Source organism: Pollachius pollachius, assembly GCF_949987615.1.
Source record: "Pollachius pollachius genome assembly, chromosome: 8".
Lineage (NCBI taxonomy): Eukaryota > Metazoa > Chordata > Actinopteri > Gadiformes > Gadidae > Pollachius > Pollachius pollachius.
Window position 1 is genome coordinate 18822442 of NC_136941.1, and position 6666 is coordinate 18829107.

Genomic DNA, 6666 nt, shown 5'->3' on the forward strand with positions numbered 1-6666 from the left:
AAAATTAAAAGTCAAGAACAACCTTATGGAAGATATATAAATATAACATATAATTGTCATATTTAAGGAAAGATGTTCCACTTATAAACCTGAACTGCAGCCTCATTCACATGGTCAAAATGTATATTGATAAGCACACATTTTTCAAGTGAATTAAGGGCTTTCTTCAAAGCATATACCTGAAAAATCTAAGAGTTAATTATGAAGGAAAAATGGTTTTGAAGAAGTTCCCCTTAATGTTATGTCCTTGGCAGTCCAATTCTTGGAAACTAATGACCCGGAATGTTGATTGCCTAGTGAATTTCAGGTGCTGTTCAATGTTGAGTTTCTTAAATGAGTGGCAATGACAGAATGACATGTTCAGCTTGTTCACAGATTTTTGTGAGGCTTGGTCTAAAGATTTTAGGTGGCGATTTTGGTGAATTTTTGATTATTTTTGTAGCCTGTGAATCTTTTTATCATGTTTAGCTTTAATATGAAATTGTGGGAAAAGTAAACATTTACCAGGGTTTTATAAATTCATCTGATTTTAGAGATTAATATTCTGAAAGAATTTGGAGTCCAGGTCAATCTGGTGCGGAGAAATAAGCCTAATTCATGATTTTTTACAAGACCGCCATCTTTGGGTGCAGTACCACAAGTACAGATCTGGGTAGGGGTTTATGGGTAGGGGGGTTTATTGGTAACCCCCCCTACCCAAAAAAATTTGAGGGAAAAAAAAAAATGTTACAGAAACAATAGGGGACCAAGCAGCTTTGCTGCTCGGACCCCTTAGTATAAAGAAAGTAATAAGAGAAACTAAGACAGTGGTTATAAGTAATACATAAACCATGAAGGGGTTGACCGTATGACTGTATGAGCGACAGTATGACCATATGTGTCAGGTTTCACCAAATGGCAGACGAGAACCCAATAGCACGACAAGAGAAACAGTTCAGGTGAAGAAAGTGTTTATTCCAAGCAGAGGTCAAACCAGGTAGTCAATCCGTGTAGCAAACAAATCCAGTAGGAACAGGCAACAGGGAAGGTCCAAAGTCCAAACAGGCAGGTCAATCCAGTAGGAACAGGCAAAAAGGAAGGTCCAAAGTCCAAAAAGGCAGGTCAATACACGAGCAGGCAGGTTCAGGATCAGAATGAGGAGACGCAGGAGAGCTAGGTAAACACACTAGACAATCTGGCAAAGAACTGAGGGAAATGGACCGGTACATATACTGAGGTGCAGATTAGCTGATGAGGAGCAGGTGAGTATGGGGGTGGGGCAGGCCAGGTGAATGGAAACAGCAGGTAATGCAGAGCAGGAGGGAGTGGCAGAGTCTGAAATGACATGAGTTAGTGTGGCAAACCAGGAAACAGACAAATGAAAAACGAAAGCCTTGCTGAAGTTGTGACAGAAGCCCCCTCTAGGGACGGCTCCTGACGTCCCACCGGGCTGGTCAGGATGGTCCCTATGGAAAGCTGAGATGAGGTCAGGGTCCAAGATGTTATGAGCCGGAACCCATGAGCGCTCCTCAGAGCCATAACCCTCCCAATCGACAAGGTATTGAAAACCCCTTCCCCGCCATCGTGACTTGATGAGGCGATGAACAGAGTTAGCAGGACCCCCATCAATGAGCCAATGGGGGGGTGGCGGGGGTCTGGAGGAGGGCTGGAGCTGGCTTTCCTTAACAGGTTTGACCTTGGAGACATGGAAAGTGGGATGAATCCTCATAGAGCGAGGAAGGCGGAGACGGACTGCAGCAGGGTTGATGACCTTAGTGATGGAGAACGGGCCCACAAACCTTGGGGCCAACTTCCTAGACTCTTCCCGGAGTGGGAGGTCATGTGTGGACAGCCAAACCTTCTGACCAGGAGTGTAGCATGGTGCAGGGATCCGACGGCGGTTGGCATTTCTCTGGTACCGGTTGGACGAACGCAGGAGAGCAGAACGGGCCCGCAACCAGGTGCGCCGACAGCGCTGGATGAACGCCTGGACAGACGGGACACTGGCCTCTCGCTCCTGTTCAGGGAACAGTTGAGGTTGATATCCCCGAGAGCACTGGAAAGGAGAAAGCCCTGTTGCTGAGCTTGGAAGCATATTGTGAGCATATTCCACCCACAAAAGCTGTTTGGACCAGGAGGATGGTGACTGGGATGTGATGCAATGCAAGGCAGTCTCCATTTCCTAGTTCATCCGTTCAGTCTGTCCGTTGGATTGAGGATGGAAACCAGAGGAAAGGCTGACCGTGTGGGACAGTAGTCGGACTGGAACTGACGGGACAGGAAGTCTGGTTTGACATTCCATGTACCTGGGCGATAAGACAGGGTAAAGTCAAAGCGATTAAAGAACAATGCCCATCTGGCCTGACGGGAGCTCAACCGTTTGGCTGACCGGATGTACACAAGGTTTTTGTGGTCTGTCCATTCAACAAACGGATGTTTTGCCCCCTCCAACCAGTGCCTCCACTCCTCGAGAGCCAGCTTGACAGCCAATAACTCCCGGTTTCCGACGTCATAATTTCTTTCTGCTGGGGACAATTTGCAGGAGAAAAAAAGCACACGGATGTAACTTTTGGTCCTTTGCTGACCGCTGAGACAGGACTGCCCCCACCCCGGAGTCTGACGCATCCACTTCCACAACAAACTGGCAGTCTAGATCTAGAAGAATGAGAATGGGAGCAGAAGAGAACCGTGATTTTAACTCACTGAACCTTTCTTCTGCAGCAGGGGACCATTGGAAGGCTACCTTCTGGGAGGTGAGGGCTGTCAGGGGAGCTGCCACAGAACTATAGTTGCAGACAAACCTACGATAGAAATTGGCAAACCCCAGAAACTGTTGAAGCTTCTTCAGGGTGGTGGGAACCGGCCAATCCACCACTGCTTTAACTTTGGTGGGATCCATGTGAATACGTCCGACTGAAATGATGTATCCCAGGAACGACACCTCAGTGGCATGGAACTCAGACTACTCCGCCTTCACAAACAGTTGGTTCTCAAGGAGTCTCTGGAGAACACTGCGGACATGCTGCACATGTTCCTGTTCAGACTTTGAGAAGATTAGGATATCATCAAGATATACAAACACATTGAGAAAATCCCGGAGCACATAATTCACTAAGGCTTGGAATATTGTTGGAGAATTAGTAAGAAAGGCATAATCAGGTACTCATAGTGGCCTCTAGGGGTGTTGAACACCGTTTTCCACTCATCCCCCTCCCGAATGCGAACAAGGTGATAGGCATTCCTGAGATCAAGCTTGGTAAACACAGAAGCCCCTTGCAACAGTCCAAATGCAGAAGAGATGAGTGGGAGGGGGTACCTGTTTTTAATGGGTACATCCTTCAGACCACGGTAATCGATGCAGGGTCGGAGGGATTTGCATAAAACATTTTTTAAAAAAATATCCACAAAAAGAAAAAATCCAGCTCCAGCAGGACATGAAGAGGGACGGATGATGCCTGCTGCCAGTGAGTTGTTAATGTATTCGTCCATGGCCTTGGTTTCAGGGGCTGACAGAGAGAAGAGTCTCCCCCTTGGTGGTGATGAGCCAGGGAGGAGGTCAATGGCACAATCATATGGGCAGTGTGGGGGAAGCGAGGTGGCCCGTACTTTGTTAAACACCTCCTTTAAGTCAAAGTACTCGGATGGAACACCTGAGAGATCTGAGAGCTCATTAGAGGAAGAGGTATTGAAGGAGAAAACATTGAAGTCGGAGGTGACGCTGGAGGACATGGAAAGCTCTGGGGGAGTACTGGTCAGCGCTCTCTCTCGTCTCCTTTCCTGGAGACGTCTGTCGGAGGGTCCCGAGCCACCAGTTCATCCTTGATATCATCAGAAAGGCCGTTGTAGAAAGCGTCAGTCAGGGAGGAAGCGTTCCAGTCACTCTCCACAGCAAGTGTCCGGAACTCAATGGAATAATCAGTCACTCTCCCCTCCCCTCCGGTTTAACAGTCCACAAGCAGCCTCTCGACCAGGGGTAGCATGGTCAAACACCTTCCGAATACCCTCAGAGAAGGCCGTCACAGAAGAACAGAAAGCCGACTGCTTCTCCCACTCAGCCCCAGTCCCGAGCCTGCCCCGTAAGCTGGGTGATCATGAAAGCCACTCTTGACCTCTCAGTGGGATATGTGAGAGGCTGAAGTTCAAAAGTCAACTTGCACAAAGTCAGAAAAGAGCGGCAGGTATCTGGAGCTCCAGAAAAGCGCTTCAGAGTATTTAAGCGGGGTTCTGGACCCGGGGGAGTGAAACCGCTGGCGGTCGACTGGCCTGGAGTCAAATTCATTTCCATCCCAGCCTTCAAAGATACCATCTCATACCTTCTAACAGATTCCTGCAACTGCTTCCCCTCCATCTAACCTTCCTCTCAGTCTCCCGTCTCATATGTACCCCCGTACCCGCTTATATGATTTTGTGTTGTTTATTGTGTGTTTTTTCACAATTGTTATTTTGTTATAAGTTTATTCTTACAATTCTGCCTTGTTTATGTATCCTGTTCTTTTCTCGTGCTTGTTGTATGTCTGAGTAGCTGTATGCTAACCCTGCAGGTCCCTGTTGCTGCATTGCTGTATGTCTGTACAGCTTTGTTTGTGTGCTGTTGCCTCTCTAACCCATCCTTTCTTACTGCCCCTTTTCCCTCCCCCTCCCCCTGTTCTTAATGATCTGCCTGGTTAAATAAAGGTAAAATAAAAATTAAAATAAACAGTATGACTGATAGTATGATTGTATTAGCGACAGTCTGACTGTATGATCGCCAGTACGACTGTAGACTGCCAAGGGCAGATTAGAGTATGTTTAGAGAAATAGAAATCTTCTGTACGTGGAGGTATGGTGAGCTTGGTCGTTATGGTAATATGGCATTGGTCTGCCTTAAAAATTGGTTCACCGGAAGTTAACATATCAAAACAATCACCATGTTTCTAAAAGCATATGTGTCGAAATCCACTGTCAAACGGATGTTTGCAAAATGATGTGTGTACCGCTTTAAGGTCCAGCCTGCATTGTAGAGAGGCCGTGGTTCAGAAGGGAGTACTTCAAACAAATGTTTTTTGTTTTCAGATATAGTCTTCAAATTTAAAAAAAGGTATAACTATGGAATAACCTCTTAATAGCCATATTCAGCAGATTACAGCTGTTAAACGTGTTGTAGAGCATAGTGAAATGCTCTACAACACGAAGTGAAATACATATGCATGTATTTCACTTTAAAATGTATATCTGTTGTCTTTCGCCTTATTGCTATGCATTTTACACCATAGAGTCCCACAGTCATATGTGCCAAGTTTGCAGCTTTTCCCACTTTCGGCACAAAAGGAGTTAATGTGTGGATGTTTAATCAAGTTAAGGTCACTGGACTATGTCCAAATTGTCTGACCGTATGGGTTGCGATTAGAAAGTTGATCATCTTGATAAATGGTGCAAGTATACCAAGTCTCATGCATATTGCACCTTCCTAGTGGTAATGGCAGCCTGTTGAATTTCTGAACTTCAAGGCCTTGTTATAGCGTACCGCTATGTGTTATTCTTGCCCATCTTTTGATTCCATCACTAATTTTACGAGTTATACGATCCTGACAATTTATTTTTGTAGCCAAAACTTTTGTAGCCAAAAAGTCAGGTTAAAAATAATAATAATAATAATAATAATACTAACGATTGCAATAGGGTTCCTACGGTTTTCGTAGGACCCCTAATAAATAATGAGGTTTAATAAAGTGTAAACTGTAGTGTAAAGTGTAATTGTAAAGTGTTCAAGTGGTAGTGCTTAACATGTTTGCTGTGTTTACAAAAGCCAAGCAAACAGACTGATCCATACCTGTTAGTTAAATAATAACAGACATGTAGAACATGGGATAGTGATCATTCATATTATAACAATATAGGCCAACCACGGTCCACTTGCAGTAGACTTAATAATTACATCTCTAACCGTTAACATGTTATTATGAACGGATTATTTTAAACGCCCACAATATGTTTTACCAAACTGCACACAAATGAATTAGAAGGAAAGCTTCAGTGGCATGTGAAATATCTCTTGTGCTCGTCGTGGAAAAAGTAATTCTAATAATACTGTCACAAATGATATAACCTTCTTTAGTTCACTATAGGGAAATTAGTATTCCTTCATATAAAATTCTACATATAAATGAAGCTACACTTTTTGCTCCCTTGCTCTCAAATTTAAAGGTATGATCTATTGGATTGTCATTGTCGTGAGGGAATCCCAATAGTGTGAGTGTGTCAATAACAACCTCTGTAAAAATGCTCTGTATGGTAGCAGACTCCTTAATTTCCTTACTGACAAAAATACCATAGGCAAAAACCAAATTGCCATCCTTTGCCTTCTTGCCAAAGGATCTACAACAGACCACATGAACCAAACATGCTTCTGCCTCACTTCTATGGAGCCAGTATCCTGTCATAATAAAAAGGCTTCTAAGTCTGTGTTTGAAAACTCAACACCTTGTAAAAGAAGGTTTTGCAACACTGATAAAAGAGATTATAGCCTGAAAAAAAAAAATAAAACATCTGCAAACATAATTTTGTGTTCTATGTTATCTTCTCCATCATTTTCACCAACGCATTTTCAGAGTTCAATTTTTTTCACAAACACATTTTCAAAGTTTACAATTTTTCACCAGCCAATTTGCAGAGTTTCAAATCTGGCACTGTTCTAACAGTGTATTACTT